Below are 18829 nucleotides of genomic sequence, written 5' to 3'. Positions count from 1 at the left end.
TTCCGATAGAATGCGCAAAACTCCTTCGAGCCGGAAATGAACCAGCGACCTAAGGATTGCTAACTTTCTTCTACAGTCCTCCACTTTACCAGCTGAGCTATCGAAGGCTCGTTTTGGCCTTGATCGAAAGCCTCCTAGTTTTAGCTGTTGGAGTTTTGAGCATGAGGTAAAAAGACAATCACTGCTACCATGTGAAAAATAACTCTTGGAGAATGCGGGCATCGATCCCGCTGCCTCTCGCATGCAAAGCGAGCGCTCTACCACTTGAGCTAATCCCCCTGGCATGACAGGTTTGCCTTTAGTTTCTTGCCACACTTCACGGTGATTTTCTCATCATGTCAGGTATGAAGCTGCAATGCTATATGGCAATTTTTATGTAAGAATAGCTTGCTTTTTTTTTTTAAAGTGTGAGTTCCATTTTACCATAGTAGAAGATCATCGGAGGAGTTTAAAAGGTGAAGGGTGGCTTACAAATACATGCACACCTCTTCCAAGCAAACCCTTTACATATCTACGAAGAACCGAGGGGTAAGCAATAAAAAACCCCTTAATAGTTTGGAGACGAAAGTTGCAATGTAGCACAATATCAGTCTTATCGAAGAAATATAATGATGACCTGTATAAAAAGAATCAATTAGCAGAGGATGGTTTCGATCCATCGACCTCTGGGTTATGGGCCCAGCACGCTTCCGCTGCGCCACTCTGCTGCCGGTGGTCTGTTCGTTGAGAAGGTCTATTTATTGACTGACTTTTCAAAAGTGGCTAAAATGTATTTGGTCTTTGTGATGGAATCCATCAGCAGGAGCTTATTGTCGGCGCCTCGAGTCCTCCTGAGCATCAGCAATTGTCTCTTTGTTTTTGCTGATTTCTTTTTGTCATATTATGTTAAAAAGTTGATCTGAGAAACCTGTGCCCGGCCTGCCTGGCTGAGAGTTCCTGTAGAAAGATCTGTTTGCGTCTCTGTGGCGCAATTGGTTAGCGCGTTCGGCTGTTAACCGAAAGGATGGTGGTTCAAGCCCACCCAGGGACGATGGTCTTTTTTGCTTAAGTAGCAGCCTATGTACGAGTGAAGAAGGTTCCACGTCGTCTTTCAATTGCTCTCCCGACAAATAACTCTGTTGCTCGCTGCCTACGTTTTGAACTCCCGAGTTAGAATGGAGGAGACCTTTGGAAAAGAGCTCTTTGTATGTGGACGGAAGCAGCTTAGCTGGGCTGTGTTTATTCAGGGGCGATGGTCTCTTTGGCTCGAGTAGCATACTAGGGGTGTAAAAGGTTCCACGTTAGCTTTCGGCGGAGCTGCTCTCCCAACAAAAAACTCTCTGTTGCTTTGTGCTTACGTTTTGAACTCCTCAGGTAGAACGGAGGAGACCCTTCTAGAAGAGCTGTTTGTAGGTGGACAGATGGAGCATAGCTGGGCTGTGTTTACTAGCAGGATGAGCCCTCCGATAGAATTCGCAAACATCCTTCGAGCTGGAAATGAACCAGCAACCCAAGGATTTGCTAATTTACTTCTACAGTCTTCGGCTCTACCAGCTGACCTATTGAAGGCTTGTCTTGGCCTTGGTTGAAAGCCTCCTAGTTTTAGCTGTTGGAGTTTTGAGCATGAGGTGAAAAGGAAATCACTGCTACCATGTGAAAAAAATCAGCTTTGGAGAATGCGGGCATCGATCCCGCTACCTCTCACATGCGAAGCGAGCGCTCTACCACTTGAGCTAATTCCCCTGGCGTGACATTTGTGCTTTTAGTTTCTTGCCACACTTCATAGGGATTTTCTTATCATGTCAGGTGAGAAGCTGCATTGTTATATGGTATTTTTTTTCTGTAAGAAATCTTTTTTTTTTTTTTTTTTTTTTTTTTAAGTGTGAGTTCCATGTTGCCATAGTAGAAGATCATCGGAGGACTTTACAAGGTGAAGGGTGGCTTCCAAATACATGCACGCCTCTTCCAAGCAAAGCCTTTACATATCTACGGAGAAGACAAAAAACTCTCTGTTGATTTGTGCTTACGTTTTGATCTCCTCACTCCTCAGGTACAACGGAGGAGACCTTTCTAGAAGAGCTGTTTGTAGGTGGACGGAACGAGCATAGCTGGGCTGTGTTTACCAGCCCGATGAACCTTCCGATAGAATGCGCAAAACTCCTTCGAGCCGGAAATGAACCAGCGACCTAAGGATTGCTAACTTTCTTCTACAGTCCTCCACTTTACCAGCTGAGCTATCGAAGGCTCGTTTTGGCCTTGATCGAAAGCCTCCTAGTTTTAGCTGTTGGAGTTTTGAGCATGAGGTAAAAAGACAATCACTGCTACCATGTGAAAAATAACTCTTGGAGAATGCGGGCATCGATCCCGCTGCCTCTCGCATGCAAAGCGAGCGCTCTACCACTTGAGCTAATCCCCCTGGCATGACAGGTTTGCCTTTAGTTTCTTGCCACACTTCACGGTGATTTTCTCATCATGTCAGGTATGAAGCTGCAATGCTATATGGCAATTTTTATGTAAGAATAGCTTGCTTTTTTTTTTTAAAGTGTGAGTTCCATTTTACCATAGTAGAAGATCATCGGAGGAGTTTAAAAGGTGAAGGGTGGCTTACAAATACATGCACACCTCTTCCAAGCAAACCCTTTACATATCTACGAAGAACCGAGGGGTAAGCAATAAAAAACCCCTTAATAGTTTGGAGACGAAAGTTGCAATGTAGCACAATATCAGTCTTATCGAAGAAATATAATGATGACCTGTATAAAAAGAATCAATTAGCAGAGGATGGTTTCGATCCATCGACCTCTGGGTTATGGGCCCAGCACGCTTCCGCTGCGCCACTCTGCTGCCGGTGGTCTGTTCGTTGAGAAGGTCTATTTATTGACTGACTTTTCAAAAGTGGCTAAAATGTATTTGGTCTTTGTGATGGAATCCATCAGCAGGAGCTTATTGTCGGCGCCTCGAGTCCTCCTGAGCATCAGCAATTGTCTCTTTGTTTTTGCTGATTTCTTTTTGTCATATTATGTTAAAAAGTTGATCTGAGAAACCTGTGCCCGGCCTGCCTGGCTGAGAGTTCCTGTAGAAAGATCTGTTTGCGTCTCTGTGGCGCAATTGGTTAGCGCGTTCGGCTGTTAACCGAAAGGATGGTGGTTCAAGCCCACCCAGGGACGATGGTCTTTTTTGCTTAAGTAGCAGCCTATGTACGAGTGAAGAAGGTTCCACGTCGTCTTTCAATTGCTCTCCCGACAAATAACTCTGTTGCTCGCTGCCTACGTTTTGAACTCCCGAGTTAGAATGGAGGAGACCTTTGGAAAAGAGCTCTTTGTATGTGGACGGAAGCAGCTTAGCTGGGCTGTGTTTATTCAGGGGCGATGGTCTCTTTGGCTCGAGTAGCATACTAGGGGTGTAAAAGGTTCCACGTTAGCTTTCGGCGGAGCTGCTCTCCCAACAAAAAACTCTCTGTTGCTTTGTGCTTACGTTTTGAACTCCTCAGGTAGAACGGAGGAGACCCTTCTAGAAGAGCTGTTTGTAGGTGGACAGATGGAGCATAGCTGGGCTGTGTTTACTAGCAGGATGAGCCCTCCGATAGAATTCGCAAACATCCTTCGAGCTGGAAATGAACCAGCAACCCAAGGATTTGCTAATTTACTTCTACAGTCTTCGGCTCTACCAGCTGACCTATTGAAGGCTTGTCTTGGCCTTGGTTGAAAGCCTCCTAGTTTTAGCTGTTGGAGTTTTGAGCATGAGGTGAAAAGGAAATCACTGCTACCATGTGAAAAAAATCAGCTTTGGAGAATGCGGGCATCGATCCCGCTACCTCTCACATGCGAAGCGAGCGCTCTACCACTTGAGCTAATTCCCCTGGCGTGACATTTGTGCTTTTAGTTTCTTGCCACACTTCATAGGGATTTTCTTATCATGTCAGGTGAGAAGCTGCATTGTTATATGGTATTTTTTTTCTGTAAGAAATCTTTTTTTTTTTTTTTTTTTTTTTTTTTAAGTGTGAGTTCCATGTTGCCATAGTAGAAGATCATCGGAGGACTTTACAAGGTGAAGGGTGGCTTCCAAATACATGCACGCCTCTTCCAAGCAAAGCCTTTACATATCTACGGAGAAGACAAAAAACTCTCTGTTGATTTGTGCTTACGTTTTGATCTCCTCACTCCTCAGGTACAACGGAGGAGACCTTTCTAGAAGAGCTGTTTGTAGGTGGACGGAACGAGCATAGCTGGGCTGTGTTTACCAGCCCGATGAACCTTCCGATAGAATGCGCAAAACTCCTTCGAGCCGGAAATGAACCAGCGACCTAAGGATTGCTAACTTTCTTCTACAGTCCTCCACTTTACCAGCTGAGCTATCGAAGGCTCGTTTTGGCCTTGATCGAAAGCCTCCTAGTTTTAGCTGTTGGAGTTTTGAGCATGAGGTAAAAAGACAATCACTGCTACCATGTGAAAAATAACTCTTGGAGAATGCGGGCATCGATCCCGCTGCCTCTCGCATGCAAAGCGAGCGCTCTACCACTTGAGCTAATCCCCCTGGCATGACAGGTTTGCCTTTAGTTTCTTGCCACACTTCACGGTGATTTTCTCATCATGTCAGGTATGAAGCTGCAATGCTATATGGCAATTTTTATGTAAGAATAGCTTGCTTTTTTTTTTTAAAGTGTGAGTTCCATTTTACCATAGTAGAAGATCATCGGAGGAGTTTAAAAGGTGAAGGGTGGCTTACAAATACATGCACACCTCTTCCAAGCAAACCCTTTACATATCTACGAAGAACCGAGGGGTAAGCAATAAAAAACCCCTTAATAGTTTGGAGACGAAAGTTGCAATGTAGCACAATATCAGTCTTATCGAAGAAATATAATGATGACCTGTATAAAAAGAATCAATTAGCAGAGGATGGTTTCGATCCATCGACCTCTGGGTTATGGGCCCAGCACGCTTCCGCTGCGCCACTCTGCTGCCGGTGGTCTGTTCGTTGAGAAGGTCTATTTATTGACTGACTTTTCAAAAGTGGCTAAAATGTATTTGGTCTTTGTGATGGAATCCATCAGCAGGAGCTTATTGTCGGCGCCTCGAGTCCTCCTGAGCATCAGCAATTGTCTCTTTGTTTTTGCTGATTTCTTTTTGTCATATTATGTTAAAAAGTTGATCTGAGAAACCTGTGCCCGGCCTGCCTGGCTGAGAGTTCCTGTAGAAAGATCTGTTTGCGTCTCTGTGGCGCAATTGGTTAGCGCGTTCGGCTGTTAACCGAAAGGATGGTGGTTCAAGCCCACCCAGGGACGATGGTCTTTTTTGCTTAAGTAGCAGCCTATGTACGAGTGAAGAAGGTTCCACGTCGTCTTTCAATTGCTCTCCCGACAAATAACTCTGTTGCTCGCTGCCTACGTTTTGAACTCCCGAGTTAGAATGGAGGAGACCTTTGGAAAAGAGCTCTTTGTATGTGGACGGAAGCAGCTTAGCTGGGCTGTGTTTATTCAGGGGCAATGGTCTCTTTGGCTCGAGTAGCATACTAGGGGTGTAAAAGGTTCCACGTTAGCTTTCGGCGGAGCTGCTCTCCCAACAAAAAACTCTCTGTTGCTTTGTGCTTACGTTTTGAACTCCTCAGGTAGAACGGAGGAGACCCTTCTAGAAGAGCTGTTTGTAGGTGGACAGATGGAGCATAGCTGGGCTGTGTTTACTAGCAGGATGAGCCCTCCGATAGAATTCGCAAACATCCTTCGAGCTGGAAATGAACCAGCAACCCAAGGATTTGCTAATTTACTTCTACAGTCTTTGGCTCTACCAGCTGACCTATTGAAGGCTTGTCTTGGCCTTGGTTGAAAGCCTCCTAGTTTTAGCTGTTGGAGTTTTGAGCATGAGGTGAAAAGGAAATCACTGCTACCATGTGAAAAAAATCAGCTTTGGAGAATGCGGGCATCGATCCCGCTACCTCTCACATGCGAAGCGAGCGCTCTACCACTTGAGCTAATTCCCCTGGCGTGACATTTGTGCTTTTAGTTTCTTGCCACACTTCATAGGGATTTTCTTATCATGTCAGGTGAGAAGCTGCATTGTTATATGGTATTTTTTTTCTGTAAGAAATCTTTTTTTTTTTTTTTTTTTTTTTTTTTTTAAGTGTGAGTTCCATGTTGCCATAGTAGAAGATCATCGGAGGACTTTACAAGGTGAAGGGTGGCTTCCAAATACATGCACGCCTCTTCCAAGCAAAGCCTTTACATATCTACGGAGAAGACAAAAAACTCTCTGTTGATTTGTGCTTACGTTTTGATCTCCTCACTCCTCAGGTACAACGGAGGAGACCTTTCTAGAAGAGCTGTTTGTAGGTGGACGGAACGAGCATAGCTGGGCTGTGTTTACCAGCCCGATGAACCTTCCGATAGAATGCGCAAAACTCCTTCGAGCCGGAAATGAACCAGCGACCTAAGGATTGCTAACTTTCTTCTACAGTCCTCCACTTTACCAGCTGAGCTATCGAAGGCTCGTTTTGGCCTTGATCGAAAGCCTCCTAGTTTTAGCTGTTGGAGTTTTGAGCATGAGGTAAAAAGACAATCACTGCTACCATGTGAAAAATAACTCTTGGAGAATGCGGGCATCGATCCCGCTGCCTCTCGCATGCAAAGCGAGCGCTCTACCACTTGAGCTAATCCCCCTGGCATGACAGGTTTGCCTTTAGTTTCTTGCCACACTTCACGGTGATTTTCTCATCATGTCAGGTATGAAGCTGCAATGCTATATGGCAATTTTTATGTAAGAATAGCTTGCTTTTTTTTTTTAAAGTGTGAGTTCCATTTTACCATAGTAGAAGATCATCGGAGGAGTTTAAAAGGTGAAGGGTGGCTTACAAATACATGCACACCTCTTCCAAGCAAACCCTTTACATATCTACGAAGAACCGAGGGGTAAGCAATAAAAAACCCCTTAATAGTTTGGAGACGAAAGTTGCAATGTAGCACAATATCAGTCTTATCGAAGAAATATAATGATGACCTGTATAAAAAGAATCAATTAGCAGAGGATGGTTTCGATCCATCGACCTCTGGGTTATGGGCCCAGCACGCTTCCGCTGCGCCACTCTGCTGCCGGTGGTCTGTTCGTTGAGAAGGTCTATTTATTGACTGACTTTTCAAAAGTGGCTAAAATGTATTTGGTCTTTGTGATGGAATCCATCAGCAGGAGCTTATTGTCGGCGCCTCGAGTCCTCCTGAGCATCAGCAATTGTCTCTTTGTTTTTGCTGATTTCTTTTTGTCATATTATGTTAAAAAGTTGATCTGAGAAACCTGTGCCCGGCCTGCCTGGCTGAGAGTTCCTGTAGAAAGATCTGTTTGCGTCTCTGTGGCGCAATTGGTTAGCGCGTTCGGCTGTTAACCGAAAGGATGGTGGTTCAAGCCCACCCAGGGACGATGGTCTTTTTTGCTTAAGTAGCAGCCTATGTACGAGTGAAGAAGGTTCCACGTCGTCTTTCAATTGCTCTCCCGACAAATAACTCTGTTGCTCGCTGCCTACGTTTTGAACTCCCGAGTTAGAATGGAGGAGACCTTTGGAAAAGAGCTCTTTGTATGTGGACGGAAGCAGCTTAGCTGGGCTGTGTTTATTCAGGGGCAATGGTCTCTTTGGCTCGAGTAGCATACTAGGGGTGTAAAAGGTTCCACGTTAGCTTTCGGCGGAGCTGCTCTCCCAACAAAAAACTCTCTGTTGCTTTGTGCTTACGTTTTGAACTCCTCAGGTAGAACGGAGGAGACCCTTCTAGAAGAGCTGTTTGTAGGTGGACAGATGGAGCATAGCTGGGCTGTGTTTACTAGCAGGATGAGCCCTCCGATAGAATTCGCAAACATCCTTCGAGCTGGAAATGAACCAGCAACCCAAGGATTTGCTAATTTACTTCTACAGTCTTTGGCTCTACCAGCTGACCTATTGAAGGCTTGTCTTGGCCTTGGTTGAAAGCCTCCTAGTTTTAGCTGTTGGAGTTTTGAGCATGAGGTGAAAAGGAAATCACTGCTACCATGTGAAAAAAATCAGCTTTGGAGAATGCGGGCATCGATCCCGCTACCTCTCACATGCGAAGCGAGCGCTCTACCACTTGAGCTAATTCCCCTGGCGTGACATTTGTGCTTTTAGTTTCTTGCCACACTTCATAGGGATTTTCTTATCATGTCAGGTGAGAAGCTGCATTGTTATATGGTATTTTTTTTCTGTAAGAAATCTTTTTTTTTTTTTTTTTTTTTTTTTTTTTAAGTGTGAGTTCCATGTTGCCATAGTAGAAGATCATCGGAGGACTTTACAAGGTGAAGGGTGGCTTCCAAATACATGCACGCCTCTTCCAAGCAAAGCCTTTACATATCTACGGAGAAGACAAAAAACTCTCTGTTGATTTGTGCTTACGTTTTGATCTCCTCACTCCTCAGGTACAACGGAGGAGACCTTTCTAGAAGAGCTGTTTGTAGGTGGACGGAACGAGCATAGCTGGGCTGTGTTTACCAGCCCGATGAACCTTCCGATAGAATGCGCAAAACTCCTTCGAGCCGGAAATGAACCAGCGACCTAAGGATTGCTAACTTTCTTCTACAGTCCTCCACTTTACCAGCTGAGCTATCGAAGGCTCGTTTTGGCCTTGATCGAAAGCCTCCTAGTTTTAGCTGTTGGAGTTTTGAGCATGAGGTAAAAAGACAATCACTGCTACCATGTGAAAAATAACTCTTGGAGAATGCGGGCATCGATCCCGCTGCCTCTCGCATGCAAAGCGAGCGCTCTACCACTTGAGCTAATCCCCCTGGCATGACAGGTTTGCCTTTAGTTTCTTGCCACACTTCACGGTGATTTTCTCATCATGTCAGGTATGAAGCTGCAATGCTATATGGCAATTTTTATGTAAGAATAGCTTGCTTTTTTTTTTTAAAGTGTGAGTTCCATTTTACCATAGTAGAAGATCATCGGAGGAGTTTAAAAGGTGAAGGGTGGCTTACAAATACATGCACACCTCTTCCAAGCAAACCCTTTACATATCTACGAAGAACCGAGGGGTAAGCAATAAAAAACCCCTTAATAGTTTGGAGACGAAAGTTGCAATGTAGCACAATATCAGTCTTATCGAAGAAATATAATGATGACCTGTATAAAAAGAATCAATTAGCAGAGGATGGTTTCGATCCATCGACCTCTGGGTTATGGGCCCAGCACGCTTCCGCTGCGCCACTCTGCTGCCGGTGGTCTGTTCGTTGAGAAGGTCTATTTATTGACTGACTTTTCAAAAGTGGCTAAAATGTATTTGGTCTTTGTGATGGAATCCATCAGCAGGAGCTTATTGTCGGCGCCTCGAGTCCTCCTGAGCATCAGCAATTGTCTCTTTGTTTTTGCTGATTTCTTTTTGTCATATTATGTTAAAAAGTTGATCTGAGAAACCTGTGCCCGGCCTGCCTGGCTGAGAGTTCCTGTAGAAAGATCTGTTTGCGTCTCTGTGGCGCAATTGGTTAGCGCGTTCGGCTGTTAACCGAAAGGATGGTGGTTCAAGCCCACCCAGGGACGATGGTCTTTTTTGCTTAAGTAGCAGCCTATGTACGAGTGAAGAAGGTTCCACGTCGTCTTTCAATTGCTCTCCCGACAAATAACTCTGTTGCTCGCTGCCTACGTTTTGAACTCCCGAGTTAGAATGGAGGAGACCTTTGGAAAAGAGCTCTTTGTATGTGGACGGAAGCAGCTTAGCTGGGCTGTGTTTATTCAGGGGCAATGGTCTCTTTGGCTCGAGTAGCATACTAGGGGTGTAAAAGGTTCCACGTTAGCTTTCGGCGGAGCTGCTCTCCCAACAAAAAACTCTCTGTTGCTTTGTGCTTACGTTTTGAACTCCTCAGGTAGAACGGAGGAGACCCTTCTAGAAGAGCTGTTTGTAGGTGGACAGATGGAGCATAGCTGGGCTGTGTTTACTAGCAGGATGAGCCCTCCGATAGAATTCGCAAACATCCTTCGAGCTGGAAATGAACCAGCAACCCAAGGATTTGCTAATTTACTTCTACAGTCTTTGGCTCTACCAGCTGACCTATTGAAGGCTTGTCTTGGCCTTGGTTGAAAGCCTCCTAGTTTTAGCTGTTGGAGTTTTGAGCATGAGGTGAAAAGGAAATCACTGCTACCATGTGAAAAAAATCAGCTTTGGAGAATGCGGGCATCGATCCCGCTACCTCTCACATGCGAAGCGAGCGCTCTACCACTTGAGCTAATTCCCCTGGCGTGACATTTGTGCTTTTAGTTTCTTGCCACACTTCATAGGGATTTTCTTATCATGTCAGGTGAGAAGCTGCATTGTTATATGGTATTTTTTTTCTGTAAGAAATCTTTTTTTTTTTTTTTTTTTTTTTTTTTTAAGTGTGAGTTCCATGTTGCCATAGTAGAAGATCATCGGAGGACTTTACAAGGTGAAGGGTGGCTTCCAAATACATGCACGCCTCTTCCAAGCAAAGCCTTTACATATCTACGGAGAAGACAAAAAACTCTCTGTTGATTTGTGCTTACGTTTTGATCTCCTCACTCCTCAGGTACAACGGAGGAGACCTTTCTAGAAGAGCTGTTTGTAGGTGGACGGAACGAGCATAGCTGGGCTGTGTTTACCAGCCCGATGAACCTTCCGATAGAATGCGCAAAACTCCTTCGAGCCGGAAATGAACCAGCGACCTAAGGATTGCTAACTTTCTTCTACAGTCCTCCACTTTACCAGCTGAGCTATCGAAGGCTCGTTTTGGCCTTGATCGAAAGCCTCCTAGTTTTAGCTGTTGGAGTTTTGAGCATGAGGTAAAAAGACAATCACTGCTACCATGTGAAAAATAACTCTTGGAGAATGCGGGCATCGATCCCGCTGCCTCTCGCATGCAAAGCGAGCGCTCTACCACTTGAGCTAATCCCCCTGGCATGACAGGTTTGCCTTTAGTTTCTTGCCACACTTCACGGTGATTTTCTCATCATGTCAGGTATGAAGCTGCAATGCTATATGGCAATTTTTATGTAAGAATAGCTTGCTTTTTTTTTTTAAAGTGTGAGTTCCATTTTACCATAGTAGAAGATCATCGGAGGAGTTTAAAAGGTGAAGGGTGGCTTACAAATACATGCACACCTCTTCCAAGCAAACCCTTTACATATCTACGAAGAACCGAGGGGTAAGCAATAAAAAACCCCTTAATAGTTTGGAGACGAAAGTTGCAATGTAGCACAATATCAGTCTTATCGAAGAAATATAATGATGACCTGTATAAAAAGAATCAATTAGCAGAGGATGGTTTCGATCCATCGACCTCTGGGTTATGGGCCCAGCACGCTTCCGCTGCGCCACTCTGCTGCCGGTGGTCTGTTCGTTGAGAAGGTCTATTTATTGACTGACTTTTCAAAAGTGGCTAAAATGTATTTGGTCTTTGTGATGGAATCCATCAGCAGGAGCTTATTGTCGGCGCCTCGAGTCCTCCTGAGCATCAGCAATTGTCTCTTTGTTTTTGCTGATTTCTTTTTGTCATATTATGTTAAAAAGTTGATCTGAGAAACCTGTGCCCGGCCTGCCTGGCTGAGAGTTCCTGTAGAAAGATCTGTTTGCGTCTCTGTGGCGCAATTGGTTAGCGCGTTCGGCTGTTAACCGAAAGGATGGTGGTTCAAGCCCACCCAGGGACGATGGTCTTTTTTGCTTAAGTAGCAGCCTATGTACGAGTGAAGAAGGTTCCACGTCGTCTTTCAATTGCTCTCCCGACAAATAACTCTGTTGCTCGCTGCCTACGTTTTGAACTCCCGAGTTAGAATGGAGGAGACCTTTGGAAAAGAGCTCTTTGTATGTGGACGGAAGCAGCTTAGCTGGGCTGTGTTTATTCAGGGGCAATGGTCTCTTTGGCTCGAGTAGCATACTAGGGGTGTAAAAGGTTCCACGTTAGCTTTCGGCGGAGCTGCTCTCCCAACAAAAAACTCTCTGTTGCTTTGTGCTTACGTTTTGAACTCCTCAGGTAGAACGGAGGAGACCCTTCTAGAAGAGCTGTTTGTAGGTGGACAGATGGAGCATAGCTGGGCTGTGTTTACTAGCAGGATGAGCCCTCCGATAGAATTCGCAAACATCCTTCGAGCTGGAAATGAACCAGCAACCCAAGGATTTGCTAATTTACTTCTACAGTCTTTGGCTCTACCAGCTGACCTATTGAAGGCTTGTCTTGGCCTTGGTTGAAAGCCTCCTAGTTTTAGCTGTTGGAGTTTTGAGCATGAGGTGAAAAGGAAATCACTGCTACCATGTGAAAAAAATCAGCTTTGGAGAATGCGGGCATCGATCCCGCTACCTCTCACATGCGAAGCGAGCGCTCTACCACTTGAGCTAATTCCCCTGGCGTGACATTTGTGCTTTTAGTTTCTTGCCACACTTCATAGGGATTTTCTTATCATGTCAGGTGAGAAGCTGCATTGTTATATGGTATTTTTTTTCTGTAAGAAATCTTTTTTTTTTTTTTTTTTTTTTTTTTTTTAAGTGTGAGTTCCATGTTGCCATAGTAGAAGATCATCGGAGGACTTTACAAGGTGAAGGGTGGCTTCCAAATACATGCACGCCTCTTCCAAGCAAAGCCTTTACATATCTACGGAGAAGACAAAAAACTCTCTGTTGATTTGTGCTTACGTTTTGATCTCCTCACTCCTCAGGTACAACGGAGGAGACCTTTCTAGAAGAGCTGTTTGTAGGTGGACGGAACGAGCATAGCTGGGCTGTGTTTACCAGCCCGATGAACCTTCCGATAGAATGCGCAAAACTCCTTCGAGCCGGAAATGAACCAGCGACCTAAGGATTGCTAACTTTCTTCTACAGTCCTCCACTTTACCAGCTGAGCTATCGAAGGCTCGTTTTGGCCTTGATCGAAAGCCTCCTAGTTTTAGCTGTTGGAGTTTTGAGCATGAGGTAAAAAGACAATCACTGCTACCATGTGAAAAATAACTCTTGGAGAATGCGGGCATCGATCCCGCTGCCTCTCGCATGCAAAGCGAGCGCTCTACCACTTGAGCTAATCCCCCTGGCATGACAGGTTTGCCTTTAGTTTCTTGCCACACTTCACGGTGATTTTCTCATCATGTCAGGTATGAAGCTGCAATGCTATATGGCAATTTTTATGTAAGAATAGCTTGCTTTTTTTTTTTAAAGTGTGAGTTCCATTTTACCATAGTAGAAGATCATCGGAGGAGTTTAAAAGGTGAAGGGTGGCTTACAAATACATGCACACCTCTTCCAAGCAAACCCTTTACATATCTACGAAGAACCGAGGGGTAAGCAATAAAAAACCCCTTAATAGTTTGGAGACGAAAGTTGCAATGTAGCACAATATCAGTCTTATCGAAGAAATATAATGATGACCTGTATAAAAAGAATCAATTAGCAGAGGATGGTTTCGATCCATCGACCTCTGGGTTATGGGCCCAGCACGCTTCCGCTGCGCCACTCTGCTGCCGGTGGTCTGTTCGTTGAGAAGGTCTATTTATTGACTGACTTTTCAAAAGTGGCTAAAATGTATTTGGTCTTTGTGATGGAATCCATCAGCAGGAGCTTATTGTCGGCGCCTCGAGTCCTCCTGAGCATCAGCAATTGTCTCTTTGTTTTTGCTGATTTCTTTTTGTCATATTATGTTAAAAAGTTGATCTGAGAAACCTGTGCCCGGCCTGCCTGGCTGAGAGTTCCTGTAGAAAGATCTGTTTGCGTCTCTGTGGCGCAATTGGTTAGCGCGTTCGGCTGTTAACCGAAAGGATGGTGGTTCAAGCCCACCCAGGGACGATGGTCTTTTTTGCTTAAGTAGCAGCCTATGTACGAGTGAAGAAGGTTCCACGTCGTCTTTCAATTGCTCTCCCGACAAATAACTCTGTTGCTCGCTGCCTACGTTTTGAACTCCCGAGTTAGAATGGAGGAGACCTTTGGAAAAGAGCTCTTTGTATGTGGACGGAAGCAGCTTAGCTGGGCTGTGTTTATTCAGGGGCAATGGTCTCTTTGGCTCGAGTAGCATACTAGGGGTGTAAAAGGTTCCACGTTAGCTTTCGGCGGAGCTGCTCTCCCAACAAAAAACTCTCTGTTGCTTTGTGCTTACGTTTTGAACTCCTCAGGTAGAACGGAGGAGACCCTTCTAGAAGAGCTGTTTGTAGGTGGACAGATGGAGCATAGCTGGGCTGTGTTTACTAGCAGGATGAGCCCTCCGATAGAATTCGCAAACATCCTTCGAGCTGGAAATGAACCAGCAACCCAAGGATTTGCTAATTTACTTCTACAGTCTTTGGCTCTACCAGCTGACCTATTGAAGGCTTGTCTTGGCCTTGGTTGAAAGCCTCCTAGTTTTAGCTGTTGGAGTTTTGAGCATGAGGTGAAAAGGAAATCACTGCTACCATGTGAAAAAAATCAGCTTTGGAGAATGCGGGCATCGATCCCGCTACCTCTCACATGCGAAGCGAGCGCTCTACCACTTGAGCTAATTCCCCTGGCGTGACATTTGTGCTTTTAGTTTCTTGCCACACTTCATAGGGATTTTCTTATCATGTCAGGTGAGAAGCTGCATTGTTATATGGTATTTTTTTTCTGTAAGAAATCTTTTTTTTTTTTTTTTTTTTTTTTTTTTTAAGTGTGAGTTCCATGTTGCCATAGTAGAAGATCATCGGAGGACTTTACAAGGTGAAGGGTGGCTTCCAAATACATGCACGCCTCTTCCAAGCAAAGCCTTTACATATCTACGGAGAAGACAAAAAACTCTCTGTTGATTTGTGCTTACGTTTTGATCTCCTCACTCCTCAGGTACAACGGAGGAGACCTTTCTAGAAGAGCTGTTTGTAGGTGGACGGAACGAGCATAGCTGGGCTGTGTTTACCAGCCCGATGAACCTTCCGATAGAATGCGCAAAACTCCTTCGAGCCGGAAATGAACCAGCGACCTAAGGATTGCTAACTTTCTTCTACAGTCCTCCACTTTACCAGCTGAGCTATCGAAGGCTCGTTTTGGCCTTGATCGAAAGCCTCCTAGTTTTAGCTGTTGGAGTTTTGAGCATGAGGTAAAAAGACAATCACTGCTACCATGTGAAAAATAACTCTTGGAGAATGCGGGCATCGATCCCGCTGCCTCTCGCATGCAAAGCGAGCGCTCTACCACTTGAGCTAATCCCCCTGGCATGACAGGTTTGCCTTTAGTTTCTTGCCACACTTCACGGTGATTTTCTCATCATGTCAGGTATGAAGCTGCAATGCTATATGGCAATTTTTATGTAAGAATAGCTTGCTTTTTTTTTTTAAAGTGTGAGTTCCATTTTACCATAGTAGAAGATCATCGGAGGAGTTTAAAAGGTGAAGGGTGGCTTACAAATACATGCACACCTCTTCCAAGCAAACCCTTTACATATCTACGAAGAACCGAGGGGTAAGCAATAAAAAACCCCTTAATAGTTTGGAGACGAAAGTTGCAATGTAGCACAATATCAGTCTTATCGAAGAAATATAATGATGACCTGTATAAAAAGAATCAATTAGCAGAGGATGGTTTCGATCCATCGACCTCTGGGTTATGGGCCCAGCACGCTTCCGCTGCGCCACTCTGCTGCCGGTGGTCTGTTCGTTGAGAAGGTCTATTTATTGACTGACTTTTCAAAAGTGGCTAAAATGTATTTGGTCTTTGTGATGGAATCCATCAGCAGGAGCTTATTGTCGGCGCCTCGAGTCCTCCTGAGCATCAGCAATTGTCTCTTTGTTTTTGCTGATTTCTTTTTGTCATATTATGTTAAAAAGTTGATCTGAGAAACCTGTGCCCGGCCTGCCTGGCTGAGAGTTCCTGTAGAAAGATCTGTTTGCGTCTCTGTGGCGCAATTGGTTAGCGCGTTCGGCTGTTAACCGAAAGGATGGTGGTTCAAGCCCACCCAGGGACGATGGTCTTTTTTGCTTAAGTAGCAGCCTATGTACGAGTGAAGAAGGTTCCACGTCGTCTTTCAATTGCTCTCCCGACAAATAACTCTGTTGCTCGCTGCCTACGTTTTGAACTCCCGAGTTAGAATGGAGGAGACCTTTGGAAAAGAGCTCTTTGTATGTGGACGGAAGCAGCTTAGCTGGGCTGTGTTTATTCAGGGGCAATGGTCTCTTTGGCTCGAGTAGCATACTAGGGGTGTAAAAGGTTCCACGTTAGCTTTCGGCGGAGCTGCTCTCCCAACAAAAAACTCTCTGTTGCTTTGTGCTTACGTTTTGAACTCCTCAGGTAGAACGGAGGAGACCCTTCTAGAAGAGCTGTTTGTAGGTGGACAGATGGAGCATAGCTGGGCTGTGTTTACTAGCAGGATGAGCCCTCCGATAGAATTCGCAAACATCCTTCGAGCTGGAAATGAACCAGCAACCCAAGGATTTGCTAATTTACTTCTACAGTCTTTGGCTCTACCAGCTGACCTATTGAAGGCTTGTCTTGGCCTTGGTTGAAAGCCTCCTAGTTTTAGCTGTTGGAGTTTTGAGCATGAGGTGAAAAGGAAATCACTGCTACCATGTGAAAAAAATCAGCTTTGGAGAATGCGGGCATCGATCCCGCTACCTCTCACATGCGAAGCGAGCGCTCTACCACTTGAGCTAATTCCCCTGGCGTGACATTTGTGCTTTTAGTTTCTTGCCACACTTCATAGGGATTTTCTTATCATGTCAGGTGAGAAGCTGCATTGTTATATGGTATTTTTTTTCTGTAAGAAATCTTTTTTTTTTTTTTTTTTTTTTTTTTTTTAAGTGTGAGTTCCATGTTGCCATAGTAGAAGATCATCGGAGGACTTTACAAGGTGAAGGGTGGCTTCCAAATACATGCACGCCTCTTCCAAGCAAAGCCTTTACATATCTACGGAGAAGACAAAAAACTCTCTGTTGATTTGTGCTTACGTTTTGATCTCCTCACTCCTCAGGTACAACGGAGGAGACCTTTCTAGAAGAGCTGTTTGTAGGTGGACGGAACGAGCATAGCTGGGCTGTGTTTACCAGCCCGATGAACCTTCCGATAGAATGCGCAAAACTCCTTCGAGCCGGAAATGAACCAGCGACCTAAGGATTGCTAACTTTCTTCTACAGTCCTCCACTTTACCAGCTGAGCTATCGAAGGCTCGTTTTGGCCTTGATCGAAAGCCTCCTAGTTTTAGCTGTTGGAGTTTTGAGCATGAGGTAAAAAGACAATCACTGCTACCATGTGAAAAATAACTCTTGGAGAATGCGGGCATCGATCCCGCTGCCTCTCGCATGCAAAGCGAGCGCTCTACCACTTGAGCTAATCCCCCTGGCATGACAGGTTTGCCTTTAGTTTCTTGCCACACTTCACGGTGATTTTCTCATCATGTCAGGTATGAAGCTGCAATGCTATATGGCAATTTTTATGTAAGAATAGCTTGCTTTTTTTTTTTAAAGTGTGAGTTCCATTTTACCATAGTAGAAGATCATCGGAGGAGTTTAAAAGGTGAAGGGTGGCTTACAAATACATGCACACCTCTTCCAAGCAAACCCTTTACATATCTACGAAGAACCGAGGGGTAAGCAATAAAAAACCCCTTAATAGTTTGGAGACGAAAGTTGCAATGTAGCACAATATCAGTCTTATCGAAGAAATATAATGATGACCTGTATAAAAAGAATCAATTAGCAGAGGATGGTTTCGATCCATCGACCTCTGGGTTATGGGCCCAGCACGCTTCCGCTGCGCCACTCTGCTGCCGGTGGTCTGTTCGTTGAGAAGGTCTATTTATTGACTGACTTTTCAAAAGTGGCTAAAATGTATTTGGTCTTTGTGATGGAATCCATCAGCAGGAGCTTATTGTCGGCGCCTCGAGTCCTCCTGAGCATCAGCAATTGTCTCTTTGTTTTTGCTGATTTCTTTTTGTCATATTATGTTAAAAAGTTGATCTGAGAAACCTGTGCCCGGCCTGCCTGGCTGAGAGTTCCTGTAGAAAGATCTGTTTGCGTCTCTGTGGCGCAATTGGTTAGCGCGTTCGGCTGTTAACCGAAAGGATGGTGGTTCAAGCCCACCCAGGGACGATGGTCTTTTTTGCTTAAGTAGCAGCCTATGTACGAGTGAAGAAGGTTCCACGTCGTCTTTCAATTGCTCTCCCGACAAATAACTCTGTTGCTCGCTGCCTACGTTTTGAACTCCCGAGTTAGAATGGAGGAGACCTTTGGAAAAGAGCTCTTTGTATGTGGACGGAAGCAGCTTAGCTGGGCTGTGTTTATTCAGGGGCAATGGTCTCTTTGGCTCGAGTAGCATACTAGGGGTGTAAAAGGTTCCACGTTAGCTTTCGGCGGAGCTGCTCTCCCAACAAAAAACTCTCTGTTGCTTTGTGCTTACGTTTTGAACTCCTCAGGTAGAACGGAGGAGACCCTTCTAGAAGAGCTGTTTGTAGGTGGACAGATGGAGCATAGCTGGGCTGTGTTTACTAGCAGGATGAGCCCTCCGATAGAATTCGCAAACATCCTTCGAGCTGGAAATGAACCAGCAACCCAAGGATTTGCTAATTTACTTCTACAGTCTTTGGCTCTACCAGCTGACCTATTGAAGGCTTGTCTTGGCCTTGGTTGAAAGCCTCCTAGTTTTAGCTGTTGGAGTTTTGAGCATGAGGTGAAAAGGAAATCACTGCTACCATGTGAAAAAAATCAGCTTTGGAGAATGCGGGCATCGATCCCGCTACCTCTCACATGCGAAGCGAGCGCTCTACCACTTGAGCTAATTCCCCTGGCGTGACATTTGTGCTTTTAGTTTCTTGCCACACTTCATAGGGATTTTCTTATCATGTCAGGTGAGAAGCTGCATTGTTATATGGTATTTTTTTTCTGTAAGAAATCTTTTTTTTTTTTTTTTTTTTTTTTTTTTTAAGTGTGAGTTCCATGTTGCCAT

At 44.8% G+C, this 18829-nt stretch overlaps 27 non-coding genes across 27 annotated transcripts; 9 read left to right on the top strand and 18 right to left on the bottom strand.

Moving 5' to 3' along the window:
• Nucleotides 1-206: 206 nt before the first annotated feature.
• TRNAA-UGC (transfer RNA alanine (anticodon UGC)) lies at nucleotides 207-279 on the bottom strand. Its single transcript has one exon. It is a non-coding gene; the product is annotated as a tRNA-Ala (tRNA).
• Nucleotides 280-956: 677 nt separating this feature from the next.
• TRNAN-GUU (transfer RNA asparagine (anticodon GUU)) lies at nucleotides 957-1030 on the top strand. Its single transcript has one exon. It is a non-coding gene; the product is annotated as a tRNA-Asn (tRNA).
• Nucleotides 1031-1649: 619 nt separating this feature from the next.
• TRNAA-CGC (transfer RNA alanine (anticodon CGC)) lies at nucleotides 1650-1722 on the bottom strand. The gene has a single exon. It is a non-coding gene; the product is annotated as a tRNA-Ala (tRNA).
• A 600-nt stretch (nucleotides 1723-2322) lies between these two features.
• TRNAA-UGC (transfer RNA alanine (anticodon UGC)) lies at nucleotides 2323-2395 on the bottom strand. The gene has a single exon. It is a non-coding gene; the product is annotated as a tRNA-Ala (tRNA).
• A 677-nt stretch (nucleotides 2396-3072) lies between these two features.
• TRNAN-GUU (transfer RNA asparagine (anticodon GUU)) lies at nucleotides 3073-3146 on the top strand. Its single transcript has one exon. It is a non-coding gene; the product is annotated as a tRNA-Asn (tRNA).
• Nucleotides 3147-3765: 619 nt separating this feature from the next.
• On the bottom strand, nucleotides 3766-3838 carry TRNAA-CGC (transfer RNA alanine (anticodon CGC)). Its single transcript has one exon. It is a non-coding gene; the product is annotated as a tRNA-Ala (tRNA).
• Nucleotides 3839-4439: 601 nt separating this feature from the next.
• Nucleotides 4440-4512, bottom strand: TRNAA-UGC (transfer RNA alanine (anticodon UGC)). The gene has a single exon. It is a non-coding gene; the product is annotated as a tRNA-Ala (tRNA).
• Nucleotides 4513-5189: 677 nt separating this feature from the next.
• Nucleotides 5190-5263, top strand: TRNAN-GUU (transfer RNA asparagine (anticodon GUU)). Its single transcript has one exon. It is a non-coding gene; the product is annotated as a tRNA-Asn (tRNA).
• A 619-nt stretch (nucleotides 5264-5882) lies between these two features.
• On the bottom strand, nucleotides 5883-5955 carry TRNAA-CGC (transfer RNA alanine (anticodon CGC)). The gene has a single exon. It is a non-coding gene; the product is annotated as a tRNA-Ala (tRNA).
• A 603-nt stretch (nucleotides 5956-6558) lies between these two features.
• Nucleotides 6559-6631, bottom strand: TRNAA-UGC (transfer RNA alanine (anticodon UGC)). The gene has a single exon. It is a non-coding gene; the product is annotated as a tRNA-Ala (tRNA).
• Nucleotides 6632-7308: 677 nt separating this feature from the next.
• On the top strand, nucleotides 7309-7382 carry TRNAN-GUU (transfer RNA asparagine (anticodon GUU)). Its single transcript has one exon. It is a non-coding gene; the product is annotated as a tRNA-Asn (tRNA).
• Nucleotides 7383-8001: 619 nt separating this feature from the next.
• Nucleotides 8002-8074, bottom strand: TRNAA-CGC (transfer RNA alanine (anticodon CGC)). Its single transcript has one exon. It is a non-coding gene; the product is annotated as a tRNA-Ala (tRNA).
• Nucleotides 8075-8677: 603 nt separating this feature from the next.
• TRNAA-UGC (transfer RNA alanine (anticodon UGC)) lies at nucleotides 8678-8750 on the bottom strand. The gene has a single exon. It is a non-coding gene; the product is annotated as a tRNA-Ala (tRNA).
• Nucleotides 8751-9427: 677 nt separating this feature from the next.
• TRNAN-GUU (transfer RNA asparagine (anticodon GUU)) lies at nucleotides 9428-9501 on the top strand. The gene has a single exon. It is a non-coding gene; the product is annotated as a tRNA-Asn (tRNA).
• A 619-nt stretch (nucleotides 9502-10120) lies between these two features.
• On the bottom strand, nucleotides 10121-10193 carry TRNAA-CGC (transfer RNA alanine (anticodon CGC)). The gene has a single exon. It is a non-coding gene; the product is annotated as a tRNA-Ala (tRNA).
• Nucleotides 10194-10795: 602 nt separating this feature from the next.
• On the bottom strand, nucleotides 10796-10868 carry TRNAA-UGC (transfer RNA alanine (anticodon UGC)). The gene has a single exon. It is a non-coding gene; the product is annotated as a tRNA-Ala (tRNA).
• Nucleotides 10869-11545: 677 nt separating this feature from the next.
• On the top strand, nucleotides 11546-11619 carry TRNAN-GUU (transfer RNA asparagine (anticodon GUU)). Its single transcript has one exon. It is a non-coding gene; the product is annotated as a tRNA-Asn (tRNA).
• Nucleotides 11620-12238: 619 nt separating this feature from the next.
• On the bottom strand, nucleotides 12239-12311 carry TRNAA-CGC (transfer RNA alanine (anticodon CGC)). The gene has a single exon. It is a non-coding gene; the product is annotated as a tRNA-Ala (tRNA).
• Nucleotides 12312-12914: 603 nt separating this feature from the next.
• On the bottom strand, nucleotides 12915-12987 carry TRNAA-UGC (transfer RNA alanine (anticodon UGC)). The gene has a single exon. It is a non-coding gene; the product is annotated as a tRNA-Ala (tRNA).
• A 677-nt stretch (nucleotides 12988-13664) lies between these two features.
• Nucleotides 13665-13738, top strand: TRNAN-GUU (transfer RNA asparagine (anticodon GUU)). Its single transcript has one exon. It is a non-coding gene; the product is annotated as a tRNA-Asn (tRNA).
• Nucleotides 13739-14357: 619 nt separating this feature from the next.
• On the bottom strand, nucleotides 14358-14430 carry TRNAA-CGC (transfer RNA alanine (anticodon CGC)). The gene has a single exon. It is a non-coding gene; the product is annotated as a tRNA-Ala (tRNA).
• A 603-nt stretch (nucleotides 14431-15033) lies between these two features.
• TRNAA-UGC (transfer RNA alanine (anticodon UGC)) lies at nucleotides 15034-15106 on the bottom strand. The gene has a single exon. It is a non-coding gene; the product is annotated as a tRNA-Ala (tRNA).
• Nucleotides 15107-15783: 677 nt separating this feature from the next.
• TRNAN-GUU (transfer RNA asparagine (anticodon GUU)) lies at nucleotides 15784-15857 on the top strand. The gene has a single exon. It is a non-coding gene; the product is annotated as a tRNA-Asn (tRNA).
• Nucleotides 15858-16476: 619 nt separating this feature from the next.
• Nucleotides 16477-16549, bottom strand: TRNAA-CGC (transfer RNA alanine (anticodon CGC)). The gene has a single exon. It is a non-coding gene; the product is annotated as a tRNA-Ala (tRNA).
• Nucleotides 16550-17152: 603 nt separating this feature from the next.
• Nucleotides 17153-17225, bottom strand: TRNAA-UGC (transfer RNA alanine (anticodon UGC)). The gene has a single exon. It is a non-coding gene; the product is annotated as a tRNA-Ala (tRNA).
• A 677-nt stretch (nucleotides 17226-17902) lies between these two features.
• Nucleotides 17903-17976, top strand: TRNAN-GUU (transfer RNA asparagine (anticodon GUU)). The gene has a single exon. It is a non-coding gene; the product is annotated as a tRNA-Asn (tRNA).
• A 619-nt stretch (nucleotides 17977-18595) lies between these two features.
• Nucleotides 18596-18668, bottom strand: TRNAA-CGC (transfer RNA alanine (anticodon CGC)). Its single transcript has one exon. It is a non-coding gene; the product is annotated as a tRNA-Ala (tRNA).
• Nucleotides 18669-18829: the final 161 nt, after the last annotated feature.

Source organism: Anomaloglossus baeobatrachus, unplaced genomic scaffold, assembly GCF_048569485.1.
Source record: "Anomaloglossus baeobatrachus isolate aAnoBae1 unplaced genomic scaffold, aAnoBae1.hap1 Scaffold_847, whole genome shotgun sequence".
Lineage (NCBI taxonomy): Eukaryota > Metazoa > Chordata > Amphibia > Anura > Aromobatidae > Anomaloglossus > Anomaloglossus baeobatrachus.
This window is presented reverse-complemented; position numbering and strand designations above follow the sequence as displayed.